We start from the raw sequence: 15,087 nt of genomic DNA, 5'->3' as shown, positions 1-15,087 counted from the left end.
AAGAGAAATCAACCTCCTTGCCGTCACGCGTTAACGTCAAATCAACATTTTAACCTATTTAGACCTGAAATCAACATCATTGAGCTTATGCGCTGCGTAAAATTGACATTTTGCTGGTTTCTAAGTGAAACCAACATCCTTGCCGTCACGCGTTAACGTGAAATCAACATTTAAACCTTTTTTGACCTAAAATTAACGTTTTTGAGCTTATAGGTTGCGTGAAATTGACATTTTGCTGCTTTCTAAGTGAGATCAAAGTCCCTGCGGTCGCGGCGGGCCGATCCGTTGTTATGATAAACCGAGGCGAGACTTCGACTTATAACAAAGGCTTGGCTTGGTTATTTTAACAAAGGATCGGCTCTGTTTATCATAACAAAGGCCCGGCTTCGTTTATTTGCAGCCTCGGCGGGAAAAGGGCGTTAGGTATTTTAATCAAAAGTGAACTTTGTCGAAAACGCTCCAAATTTCGCATAGAGTTTTGTTTAGGTATGTTTAGCAATGTCCCGTAGTTTTTCCGCTAAACTTTGCTTCGTTTTCAGGATATTGCGTATGCAAAAAACCACTCGGTTTTCCTAGCGGCGTCGTTATAAAGCGAAGCAAAAACCAGCGGCAAAAATACAGGAACACGTTTTTCTATTACATTGAAGACCACATGCAAAAATTCAGCTAATTTGGAGCAAGAAAAGAGAAAAGCAACCAAAATCGTCACTTATCCCCTTTTATGACTAGCTTCTTCATTTGTTGATTGCAATTATACAAAGTAAGTAAGAGAGATACCAAGTAAGAGAGACATGCTAATTAAACTTTGACAATCCTACCTGCAAGACAACTCAGAAGACTTGCATGAACTCTTCAGATCACATGAAATACATCAAATTAATGGTTCTTGATCCTTCTCAAACAGTACTCAACAATCAATGACACAAGATGCAACTATGGTACTGACAAACATGATGCCTGTGCTAACCTTTCATGAAAGCATATACATTGCTGATGAAAACTTTAAATAAGCATAAAAGCAAATGACTTTTAATTAATTAAATTAGGAAAAAAGTAGACAGAGTTCTAGAGCTGGTATTCTTGGTTTGCACTGTCATACAAAAATTAATTCGAATTGACCATTCAGTGGATAAATTCAAGACATTGTGATATTATAGGAGATAAATGAAGAAGACAACTTTCCAAGTTTTAGCTCTACAGGCTGTGCATCTTCCCAAGCTTCAGATATTTGTTGAAATATTTTGCGCAAATTTACAGAGCCCAGTATGAAACTGCCATGTTGGTGTACCTCCATTGCACACCAACATTGCAGCAGGCAAATGTTGTAAACATCTGGAAGTTACTTTGGATATCTAGGTGGCTGATTAACTGAACTGAACAAGCAAACATCTAAATATTAAGCACTTTTCCTAATACTTTAACTTCTAAAAAGGCTAAAGCCACGAGATAAGTAAATATTTTTTGACAAATGCTTTCGTAGCTTCATGTTACGCACCACCATAACTCTGAAATTCAAAATGTGCTTGTTTCCAGACAAAGTAAGTTATTAAGGTGAAAAGTTGTTAAAAGATATAAATACACCCCTCTTATGCCTGATGAGGATAAAAACTTTAACTGGTGACTCTTTAGTTTTTGGATTTTAGAAAATGATCATGTCATGTGCAAATGAAGATTATCCTTGAGGTCAGATTGGGTAAGATCTGAGTCCTAGATTGAATGATTTTTTTTAGAATGAACATCTCAATATTGATTTTATTTCAAACAAATTAGAACCTGGAAGTTCACTAAATAGCTTAATTATTTAAGTACCTGTATTACCTGTAAGGCTTATAAGTTAAGGGAAAACAGCAAGTTCAACTCCTTCTACATGTACATGAGGGAGTTGTTTGACTCAAGAAAATAGCTTTCAGCTTCTGAACTTATTAGCTTTCAAAGAAAGTCATCTCTGATAGCACAAAGCCTAGCAGTTCCTTGGGAAATTCTTTGAGGAAATTCAAACTACAGAAGTACTGTGAGAGATTAAATTTTTTGGGGCTAGCGGGAATGACTTTTAGACAAGTACATCATAGTTACAGGTTACTGCTCGAGGATAGGCCAAAAAGTTGGTTTTCATTTCTCCACACCCTGCTTATACTTTAACTTAGTTATACTTTGCGAGATGGTCCAAACCGTTCCAGCAGAAGTGAAGAGCACTAATTGTATCTTCAAGTTAGATAAAAAAATCTCCACCTTTACACAAGGGTACACTTATCTATTAACTTTTGATATTTTTGGGGGAGATATGGTAGAGATTTAGGAACTGAGTAAACAAAGGATATAATGATTAATTATAATGCTGTCTTTCTGCTTAAGGAGGCAATAAGAATGTCACCAAGCACAGGAGACAGTTTTGTTACATGATCAAAATTTCCATTACATTAAAAATGCATGCTCTTTTGTCAATGATCAAATCTACAGGTGGATATACACAACTTCTCCCACTTCATATGAATGTTCTTAATATAATGGGTGACACCTTAGAATGTCTGAAAAATTAACTACCCTGAAAATTGATGCTTGAAGTACAAACAGCCCTATGCATTTTAAGCTTGCTTGCCAAAAGGAGAGGAGTGATGTGAGTAAACAATTGAAAATCTTTTATGTTGTACTTTCTGGTTGTGACTCCTGCAAGTCAAAACTACATAACACAGAAATACCACTAACAGCTTACTTGTTAGGGGTTCAAGCAAAGTTTCCCAATAATGTATTCTTATAACGCAGGAAACACTATTTTTTAAAGAAATACTTATTACAGTCAAACCCACAAAACCGTGAACACCTAAAATATGCCTGGAATGTTTATTGTGTAATAACCAATTACAATTGAGATCTCAAACCACATAAACCACAGAACAAGGATGTATTGCATAGGTCATGGAACTATAAATTCATGTATAGTTTTAGTTTTCGCTTTGTCCCAGGATAAACACTCTGTCTACATATTACTGAAAGTCCAAATAATTGCTATCCTTTTGTATCAAGAACCACATCCAGTATTTTAATAGTTTGTGGGATTTTGAGAAACAAGAATCCCCCGAGGCTTACAGTTACTCAAGTGAAGCGATGGTTAATTTGACACTGCTATAAAAAGGGATGAATAGAAATTTAAAATTTTGGTGGTTTCGCTAACCTTGGTATCATCTTTGGTTAAACTAGCAACTTAGTTTGCTCTCCAATAACTGCAAAGGTACCATGCACTTCAATTGTACAATTTTATAACAGTGGTTGGCCTTTTTAGGGACAACACATTATAGTACATTGGCCAAAATACAAATAGTCCAAAAACGAAGAACAGTCTGGAAAGTAAATTTAACAAAGCCTGCAATGATTACAGAATGATTAAGCCTTATTATTGTTTTAGTCAAGCAACACATACTTAGTATAAGCTTTTGCTGACAAGGATAGTACAAATCTGGAATGATATTCCCACAACTCTGGTTACCGTTGTACTATCTAGTGAAACCACAACCTGCATGCCTCTTGTACGATTTGTTTGTCAAATAGAACCAATAAATTGTATCCATTTTAGCATTCTGCAAACAGAATATAAATGGACATAAATAAATAAACAAATTAATTATTCAAAATTATTCCATTAAATTACTGTAACTAACATAATAGCCACCTAATTTGTTATAAACTACAACTAGATTCTAACCTGGGACCTACAGAAATTTGATTACCTATGATATTTTGAACTTAAACACCCAACATTTAAGTACATTGTATATGGGAGTAGACTCTTTTTCCTTTATGTTCTAAAGATACTAATTTATGCGCTGCATCATTTACTCTGTACTGATGATACTGCTTACAAAATTCCAACAGTTTAGCTGTTCTATACATTTAAATGATTTTGTGGTTATTTTATGAAAGGGCCTGTACGGTCGAATATTCCTTGATGGCCTATGTAATTTAGCAATGTACAAAGATGTTCCGATTTCACTTCCACTTTGCTGGCAATCAAATTGAAAATCGTCAGTGTAAAACGCAGACTGTGGACTGCAAACCGGGGTAAAATGCAGGCTGAGAGTAAAATGCAGACTGCAGACTACAGACTTCATAAGTACATATCGTTTTACAATAAAAGTATCAGGCGCTGGTCTTAAACATGATTATTCAGGATAATTGCAGTGAAAGACTGTACTCCGGTCAGCTGAGTCGCGCTCCGGTTAGACTGAATATCACTCCAGTTGGCCTGGATATCACTTAGATTAGCCTCCAGTTAGCCTGTTTTCGCTTAGGACTCAATGGTCACATTTTAGTCTGTAGTTTGCAGTCCTCAGTCTGCGTTTTACACTGACCGAATCAAAAATCTAGTGTAAAATAAGCTTACTTAGACTGTAACATTGTAATCAACCCTAAAGCCTACCACTATCAACAATGGAAAATATCAGATGACTTACCTCTTAATCTTTTCAAGAAAGTACCTATTCTTGTGTCAACATTTCATGGCGTTCAACTTCGAATTTTTCTGTTGCGGATCTTGTTAGACCTTTCGTGAACACGTTGCTTATGATCTGACATGTTTATAACTGAGCGTTAATTTTTCCGATACCTAATAAAGAGGAAAAATCACTTCGAACCTAAAAACTCTGATCAAAATCCAACGTGTTTTGCAGGGTTGTATACTTGCCACGAGCGGCGAATTTATGTCTTGTTCCCAGTGTTCCTCGGCCCCTCTCGAAAGGGGAAAATCCGCTGAGTGCAGGCGCAGGGCTACGTGAAGGGCGACCAACACAGCGGTCAAACGTCTGCGCATGTGCGAGCTATGGGGCAACTAGAGGCGGCCAAAATATTTTCATAACCCTGTTCTTTTCGTGGGTCATCGGCATCCTATAAATGACATTGTCCTCGTTATTTATGTATTTGTTTGTGTTTTAGCTTGTACAACGAGAGCTAAGAGAAATAAGAGTTAAAACTTGTTCTACCTTCTGCTTGTTGCAGGTCTTTCCTTTCCGCGGTTTGTATTTTCCGTGCTTCTTGAATTTTTTGTCCGCCTCGACTTTGCATTTAGTACACCAGTTTGTCCAAGGTTTGTAGTTTAGAAAAGATTTTCCCACCTGGTCAAAGACCTGGTACAGGCGGTTTGGGATCGGTATTTTGGCCAGCTATGCCCCCATGACGATAGACATGAACATCGTTTGTAGTTGGATTCATCTCGTTCCTGTGCTCCCGACAAATCCAGGATGCGGACGGAATCCTCCCAGTCCTTGCCAAGATTTTTCCAGCTCGTCTGAGCGAAGCCGAATCAGTGCAATTGTTTTTTTCTTCTCCAGTTTTTTCTCTTTTTACACACCGCTTGTCGTCCGTTTCCGGCGTCACTCATCGTGTGATTAATAAAAACAAACAAATGTATACTACGCCGTCGGCTCGTAGCATGACACTGGTTTTCAAGACTTATAAACTTTTTTGGTAAAGCTTAAAACAAAATGGTAAATCAACAGAATACCGCTAACTTAATTAACTTTGTGCCTGAAAAGTCTTAAGTTTTCCTTTTACCTACTTTCTTTTCCTTTTACAGATTTCTATGAACTTTTCATTTTTTTTTTTTTTCGTAAATTTTGCGTGACACCGGTTGTTTGCCATGTTTTCCTTTAAATTTTTGCGCGTGAAATTGGCGCGCGGCTGCCAAAAATGCACCCATTTGCGCATGCCCGACGTTTGACCGCTGTGTTAAGGCGACCCAACATGGGACGATTTGTGCAACGAACGTTCGAAGAGATCTATATAGAAAAAAGTCGTGGGGGAGGGGGAAGGGGTGACCTCTTAAGTTCCCCTGAAATCTGCCCATGAATTAAGGCTCGATTTTTGTTTTTATTATCACATCACCTAGACTGCGAGCAGTCTCTCTCGTCCTCGAAAATCCATGGGGAAGAACGCAAAACAAGTAAGCGCGCGAGCGTGACTCATAACTGTGAACGTGACGTGCGAGCAACGATGCCGCGAGCCGCCAGTAGCGCGGACATCGGAAGACGGCTGCTAGCGGCTCGCGGCATTGCCATTTGTCGCTCGCACGTCACGCTCACAGTCACGCTCGTACGCTTACTTGTTTTGCGTTCTTTCCCACGGTTTTCGGTATAGCATGCGTGGGGCCGCACACACGAGGAATGTGTTCAATACAGAAGAACCCTTTCTCTGTTCTTCTCACACGTTGATTTATTTGGTGTATACAATTCAGCCCAATAGCCCTTTAAGTTTAATGCTTAGCTTTTTTTATTTGCATTACATTGTAATCCAACGCGGATGCCATGCAAGTTGGATTATAAACAATTTATTGGCTGAGGTTTTTGTGATGTTCGGAATAATCAAGGGGGAGGTAAGTGAAGCTGATAACACTAACCGAACCCTTGATTATTTCGGATATCACAAAAACCGAATCTAATAATTGTTTTCTTATACATTGATTTAAAGAAAATAACGACAAACGCATTATCGCACCGAGCACAGTTTATTTTCGACAAACCATGTTCTTACTTCGCTGTCCGTGAACTTGACGTTACTCTTGAAAATCATGCATGGCGCGCGCAACCTACAGATTATTCACTAATCTGCTAACAGATTAGTGGAAAATCTGTAGGTTGCGCTGTTTCCCAGAATTAACTGTAGTTTTTTTTTTAGCCAATGAGAAGACAAATGGTGACAACAATGTACAATGATTTTAACTATTAACAACATCCAATTAAATAACTGAGAAGCTCCGCTTTTAGGCCTGGCTAAATCTATATATTACCTTATCGTAAATGCTCTTTTTCTTTGGCCATCGTAGCTTAATAAGAAATAACACAAAAACTACGGTGAAAAACACGACAATAAAACGCATTTTGGAAACCAAAATTCATTAACTTGAAACAGACGAAACGTCAAGTATTCGGAGTTTACCTGTGACATTCTAAAGCAAATTTTCTTATCTCTTAAAAGGGCGTTTTCGACCACAACAAATCACGACCTGAGGGGAAATGTATGCATGCAAGAAAATCGTAAGGGCTTCTCAATCAGTATTGCATATTTTCCGTCTGTTCTTTACATGCTTTGAATTTTGACAGGAAAGACAATTAAAAAGTTTTCCGTCATTACGGTTTCTGTAAAACACATGGGTGTTTTTCCATCACTAAGTTTGCTCTGTACGCTTTGCTCTCACTTGACTAGTCAGAGTGGATGATGCCCAAATCAACTTTGCACTTTTTCTGCGCATTCCGTAAAAAAACGTATGTGGTCATTTTCGCGTCATATGACCTGCCACTAAAAAATTGACGTTTTCGGATTCGTGGTACCCCATATGATAACCTAGTTGAACTAGTAAACTCAATTTTAGCGATCAGTTGGTAAAACAAGTCGGTGTAAGAGAGCATAAAAGTTGAAAGATCAGATGCAGCTGATTAGATACAAAGAATGTAATGTCACAAATTCCGCATCCAATCAATCACCCTGTGTACACGCGCCAACAAAAATGCCGGGGTGATTGCATCTCGGATCAACGGACGCGCGCATAAACATTGAAAACAAATTTCAAAACGGCGGCTTCTGTGCCATTTGAAGATGTTCTCGAAGAAATGACTCATATTGACACAGCAGAGCTACAAGAATCCAGTGACGAGGTAAGCGACAAAACAGAGAAGTTATTGAGTCAGCGGTTAATTGTTTCATAGAATTCAGTGACCTGAAGGAAAACTTCGCAATTTTTTGTTAAACAAGAGGCAAAAAGATTAAGAGGTCTTTACGAACAACGTGCTCGAGACAAAGATCCTTTTTCCATTATCTGCGAATCATCACTCAACACAGGAGCACAGTTAAAAGACGAGACCTGTACATGGTTGGATTTAATCTACAGGAGGCTGTCAGCTCGTCGGCGAATTAAGAGACCTTGGTATTTGCAGTTTACCCGTGACATTCCAAAAGAAATTTTCTTAGCTCTTAAAAGGACCTTTTCAACCACAACAAATCATAACCTGAGAGGAAACGTATGCATGGAAGGAAATCGTAAGGGCTTCTAAATCAGTGTTACATACTTTCCGTCTTTTCTTTAGATGTTTCGAATTTTGACAGGAAAGACAGTTGAACAGTGTTGTGTCATTACGGTTTCTGTTACACACATACGTTTTCTTTGCATGACTAAGTTTGCTCTGTACACTTTGCTCTCACTTAACCAATCAGAGTAGATCAGAGCGCTGGACGTTGACCTCACCCGACTGAAACGAAATTATTCGTTAAATTTACTGTTTCACACCTGCATATCCTCATGGTAAACTTTGTTTGTGCCAAAACGTAACTAAAAAGCGCTTTTAATTTTAGCAGCGGAAATGGACTATTCGAAGCAAAACGGTGTCAGCGACCCTGAACTAGACTACGTTTATGGAAAGGCTTGTAATGTCAATGGTTTTGTAAACGAAGAAGGCAGTGTAGATTCTCTCTTGTTTTCACTTGATTTATTCAAGTTTTTTTCTTCGAATTTTAGGGCTCTACTAGTTTTCTACGTCGTAATTTATTTCCAACCTTCACAAAAAATACACATTACAAACTTAAGAGAGCCAAAGAGTTTAGTTTCGCCAAATTGAATGCGAGAGATTAAAGAAACATATAGATAGTACACCTTGGAAAAACGATTGGAGACTGCTTCCAAGACAAGAGTGGCATTTTTATTATCAAGACCGGAACTTTAAAAGGAAGAAAACGTCGCTGACGTCCACCTTAGTGAAAATAAAGTTTGGATTCTCGCATTTATCTAGTGGTTCATAAAAAAAAGGTTTAAATTTATCTTCGAGTGCAGTGGATACACAACTCCACGCCGTTGCTTGTTCTGTGGCCGTTCAACAGGCGGACTTGTTACCTGCCAAAGTATTCTTTCACTTACTTTCTTAAATTGCGTGCAGCGGCCTTCCAGGTGGGTTTGGCCGAACCATGGTTCGTAGTTTTGCGAGAGGTAGTCCAGCCGAAATACCCATGGCGAGACCAAACCACCCTGATATGCCGCCAAAGCGTACCAGAGAGGAATGATTAGGTATTTACCGTCCCAAATTCGGCCAAATGACCTGATATTGTAGCCATATCAGGTCAGTGACTTGATGTCTCAGGATATCGAGACAGTAGACACAGCTTCTGATTGGCTAGTTGGGAATTTAGTTACGGTAATCTAGAGTTACACGAAGAGATCTACTCACAGGACCGACAGCCTGGTATTGTAGCGGAAAATATCCTCTGGTAAGTCTTTCAACTGATTGTTTTGAAAGTACCTACCAAAAAATAATCACAATAAGTGTCAATTGCACGATAAAAGGGAAATTAAAGAGTGTGTGCTAGGAGGTTCCCTTCCTGATATAGGATACAACCTTACAGAAAACAAGAATAATAAAAATAAAAATGGAAAAATAACACTCTCTTACAAGATCCTTTCCATGTTGTTTCTCGATCTAGAAAATTCTGAGATCCCGGAATTGCAGGATCTCTTTCATTTGTGACATCACTCATATTTAGCCTGAGACATAGGAGATTAGGGCAGAGAGTCACAAAGTGTCCGCGCGGACTTAACATCGAATTTATCTTACACAACAAGCGTTTTAAAAGGCGACAATCGCCGAAATTGATGATCTTACACAGAAACTATTAAGAAACAGTTTAATGTGTCAATTATATGGATATATAACTTGTCCATATCAACCATGTCTTGTCCGTCTTTATCAGCAATGTCCTCAAAGGGTATTTTAACTAAGTTTTTGTCATTATTGCGCTTACATTTAGCTTTGTGTGAGATATTTTGACGAATCTGTTGCAAATTCTTATACTATTCTTTGATGTCCAAATCAACTTTGCACTTTTTCTGCGCATTTCGTAAGAAAGGTATGTGGTCACTTTTGCTTCATATGACCTGCCAATAAAATTAACATTTTCGGATTCATTGTACCCTGTATGATAACCTAGTTGAGCTAGTAAACTCAATTTTAGCGATCAGTTGGTATAACAAGCCGGTGTGAGAGAGCATAAAAAGTTGGAAGATCAAATGCAGCTGATTAGGTAAAAAGAATGTAATGTCACAAATTCGGTATCCAATCAATCACCCTGGGCACGCACGCCAACAAAAATGCCGGGGTGATTGCATCTCGGATCAACGGACGCGTGCATAAAAATTGAAAACAAATTTGAAAACGGCGGCTTCTGTGCCATTTGAAGATGTTCTCGAAGAAATGACTCGTGTTGACACAGAAGAGCTACAAGAATCCAGTGACGAGGTAAGCGACAAAACAGAGAAGCTATTGAGTCAGCTGTCATTTGTTTCATAGAATGCAGTGACCCTGGGGGAAAACTTCGCATTTCTTTGTTAAACAAGAGGCAAAAAGATTAAGAGGTCTTTACGAACAACGTGCTTGAGAGAAAGATCGTTTTTCCATTTTCTGTGAATCATCATCACTCAACACAGGAGCAGAGTTAAAAGACGAGACCTGTACATAGTTCGATTTAATCTACAGGAGGCTGTCAGCTCGTCGGCGAATTAAGAGACCATGGTATTTGGAGTTTACCCGTGACATTCCAAAGGAAATTTTCTTAGCTCTTAAAAGGACCTTTTCAACCACAACAAATCATGATCTGAGAGGAAATGTATGCATGGGAGGAAATCGTTAGGGCTTCTCAATCAGTATTGCATATTTTCCGTCTGTTCTTTACATGTTTCGAATTTTGACAGGAAAGACAATTGAACAGTGTTGTGTCACTACGGTTTCTGTTACACACATAAGTTCTCTTTGCATGACTAAGTTTGCTCTGTACACTTTGCTCTCACTTAACCATTCAGAGTAGATCAGAGCGCTGGACGTTGACCTCACCCGACTGAAACAAAATTATTCTTTAAATTTACTGTTTCACACCTGCACATGCTCATGGTAAACTTTGTTTGTACCAAAACTTAACTAAAAAGCGCTGTTAAGTTTAGCAGCCGAAATGGACTATTCGAAGCAAAACGGTGTCAGCGACCCTGAACTAGACTACGTTTATGGAAAGGCTTGTAACGTCAATGGTTTTGTAAACAAAGAAGGCAGTGTAGATTCTCTGTTGTCTTCACTTGATTTATTCAAGTTTTTTTCTTCGAATTGTAGGGCTCTACTAGTTTTCTACGTCGTAATTTATGTCCAACCTTCACAGAAAATACACATTACAAAATTAAGAGAGCCAAAGAGTTTAGTTTCGCCAAATTGAATGCGAGAGATTAAAGAAATATATAGATAGTACACCTTGGAAAAACGATTGGAGACTGTTCGAAGACAAGAGTGGCATTTTTATTATCAAGACCGAAACTTTAAAAGGAAGAAGACGTCGCTGACGTCCACCTTAGTGAAGATATAGTTTGGATTCTCGCGTCTATCTAGTGGTTCATAAAAAAAGGGTTTAAATTTATCTTCGAGTGCAGTGGATACAGAACTCCACGCCGTTGCTTGTTCTGTGGCCGTTCAACAGGCGGACTTGTTACCTGCCAAACTACTCTTTCACTTACTTTCTTAAATTGCGTGCAGCGGCATACCAGGTGAGTTTGGCCGAACCATGGTTCGTAGTTTTGCGAGAGGTAGTCCAGCCGAAATACCCATGGCGAGACCAAACCACCCTGATATGCCGCCAAAGCGTACCAGAGAGGAATGATTAGGTATTTACCATACCCAAATTCGGCCAAATGACCTGATATTGTAGCCATATCAGGTCAGTGACTTGATGTCTCAGGATATCAAGACAGTAGACACAGCTTCTGATTGGCTAGTTGGGAATTTAGTTACGGTAATCTAGAGTTACACGAAGAGATCTACTCACAGGTACTGCAGCTCGGTATTGTAGCGGAAAATATCCTCTGGTAAGTCTTTCAACTGATTGTTTTCCAAGAACCTACCAACAAATAATCACAATAAGTGTCAATTGCACGATAAAAGGGAAATTAAAGAGTGCGTGCTAGGAGGTTCCCTTTCCGATATAGGATACAACCTTATAGAAAACAAGAATAATAAAAATAAAAATGGGAAAACAAAACTCTCTTACAAGATCCTTTCCATGTTGTTTCTCGATTTAGAAAATTCTGAGATCCCGGAATTGCAGGATCTCTTTCATTTGTGACATCACTCATATTTAGCCTGAGACATAGGAGATTAGGGCAGAGAGTCACAAAGTGTCCGCGCGGACTTAACATCGAATTTATCTTACACAACAAGCGTTTTAAAAGGCGACAATCGCCGAAATTGATGATCTTACACAGAAACTATTAAGAAACAGTTTAATGTGTCAATTATATGGATATATAACTTTCCATATCAACCTTGTCTTGTCCGTCTTTATCAGCAATGTCCTCAAAGGGTATTTTAACTAAGTTTTTGTCATTATTACGCTTACATTTATCTTTGTGTGAGATATTTTGACGAATTTGTTGCAAATTCTTATACTATTCTTTGATGTCCAAATCAACTTTGCACTTTTTCTGCGCATTTCGTAAGAAAGGTATGTGGTCACTTTTGCTTCATATGGCCTGCCACTAAAATTAACATTTTCGGATTCGTTGTACCCTATATGATAACCTATTTGAACTAGTAAACTCAATTTTAGCGATCAGTTGGTATAGCAAGTCGGTGTAAGAGAGCATAAAAGTTGCAAGATCAAATGCAGCTGATTAGGTAAAAAGAATGTAATGTCACAAATTCGGTATCCAATCAATCACCCTGGGCACACGCGCCAACAAAAATGCCGGGGTGATTGCATCTCGGATCAACGGACGCGCGCATAAAAATTGAAAACAAATTTGAAAACGGCGGCTTCTGTGCCATTTGAAGATGTTCTCGAAGAAATGATTCATGTTAACACAGAAGAGCTACAAGAATCCAGTGACGAGGTAAGCGACAACTGAAACAGAGAAGCTATTGAGTCAGCGGTCAATTGTTTCATAGAATGCAGTGACCCTGGGGGAAAACTTCGCATTTCTTTGTTAAACAAGAGGCAAAAAGATTAAGAGGTCTTTACGAACAACGTGCTCGAGACAAAGATCCTTTTTCCATTTTCTGTGAATCATCACTCAACACAGGAGCACAGTTAAAAGACGAGACCTGTACATGGTTGGATTTAATCTACAGGAGGCTGTCAGCTCGTCGGCGAATTAAGAGACCTTGGTATTTGCAGTTTACCCGTGACATTCCAAAGGAAATTTTCTTAGCTCTTAAAAGGACCTTTTCAACCACAACAAATCATAACCTGAGAGGAAATGTATGCATGGAAGGAAATTGTAAGGGCTGCTCAATCAGTATTGCATATTTTCAGTCTGTTCTTTACATGTTTCGAATTTTGACAGGAAAGACAATTGGACAGTGTTGTGTCATTACGGTTTCTGTTACACACATACGTTTTCTTTGCATGACTAAGTTTTCTCTGTACACTTTGCTCTCACTTAACCAATCAGAGTAGATCAGAGCGCTGGACGTTGACCTCACCCGACTGAAACAAAATTCTTCTTTAAATTTACTGTTTCACACCTGCACATGCTCATGGTAAACTTTGTTTGTACCAAAACTTAACTAAAAAGCGCTGTTAAGTTTAGCAGCCGAAATGGACTATTCGAAGCAAAACGGTGTCAGCGACCCTGAACTAGACTACGTTTATGGAAAGGCTTGTAACGTCAATGGTTTTGTAAACAAAGAAGGCAGTGTAGATTCTCTGTTGTCTTCACTTGATTTATTCAAGTTTTTTTCTTCGAATTGTAGGGCTCTACTAGTTTTCTACGTCGTAATTTATGTCCAACCTTCACAGAAAATACACATTACAAAATTAAGAGAGCCAAAGAGTTTAGTTTCGCCAAATTGAATGCGAGAGATTAAAGAAATATATAGATAGTACACCTTGGAAAAACGATTGGAGACTGCTTCCAAGACAAGAGTGGCATTTTTATTATCAAGACCGGAACTTTAAAAGGAAGAAAACGTCGCTGACGTCCACCTTAGTGAAGATATAGTTTGGATTCTCGACTCTCTAGTGGTTCATAAAAAAAAAGGTTTAAATTTATCTTCGAGTGCAGTGGATAGAGAGCTCCACGCCGCTGCTTGTTCTGTGGCCGTTCAACAGGCGGACTTGTTACCTGCCAAACTACTCTTTCACTTACTTTCTTAAATTGCGTGCAGCGGCATACCAGGTGAGTTTGGCCGAACCATGGTTCGTGCTTTTTGCGAGAGGTAGTCCAGCCGAAATACCCATGGCGAGACCACACCAGCCTGATATGCCGCCAAAGCGTACCAGAAAGGAACGATTAGATATTTACCGTACCCAAATTCGGCCAAATGACCTGATATTGTAGCCATATCAGCTCAGTGACTTCACGTCTCAGGATATCACGACAGTAGACACAGCTTCTGATTAGCTAGTTGGGAGTTTAGTTACGGTAATCTAGAGTTACACGAAGAGATCTACTCACAGGTACTGCAGCTCGGTATTGTAGCGGAAAATATCCTCAGGTAAGTCTTTCAACTGATTGTTTTGGAAGTACCTACCAAAAAATAATCACAATAAGTGTCAATTGCACGATAAAAGGGAAATTAAAGAGTGTGTGCTAGGAGGTTCCCTTCCTGATATAGGATACAACCTTACAGAAAACAAGAATAAGAAAAATTAAAATGGGAAAACAAAACTCTCCTACAGGATGCTTTCCATGTTGTTTCTCGATTTAGAAAATTTTGAGATCCCGGAATTGCAGGATCTCTTTCATTTGTGACATCACTCATATTTAGCCTGAGACATAGGAGATTAGGGCAGAGAGTCACAAAGTGTCCGCGCTGACTAAACATCGAATTTATCTTACACAACAAGCGTTTTAAAAGGCGACAATCGCCGAAATTGATGATCTTACACAGAAACTATTAAGAAACAGTTTAATGTGTCAATTATATGGATATATAACTTGTCCATATCAACCATGTCTTGTCCGTCTTTATCAGCAATGTATTCAAAGGGTATTTTAACTAAGTGTTTTTCACTATTACGTTTTCATTTGTCTTTGTGTCACATTTTGTGTCGAATTTGTTGCAAATTCTAATAATATTCTTTGAT

Source organism: Orbicella franksi, chromosome 8 (assembly GCF_964199315.1).
Source record: "Orbicella franksi chromosome 8, jaOrbFran1.1, whole genome shotgun sequence".
NCBI classification, from domain to species: domain Eukaryota; kingdom Metazoa; phylum Cnidaria; class Anthozoa; order Scleractinia; family Merulinidae; genus Orbicella; species Orbicella franksi.
The sequence above is the reverse complement of the archived record's forward strand: the minus strand, read 5'-3'. Positions refer to the sequence as shown.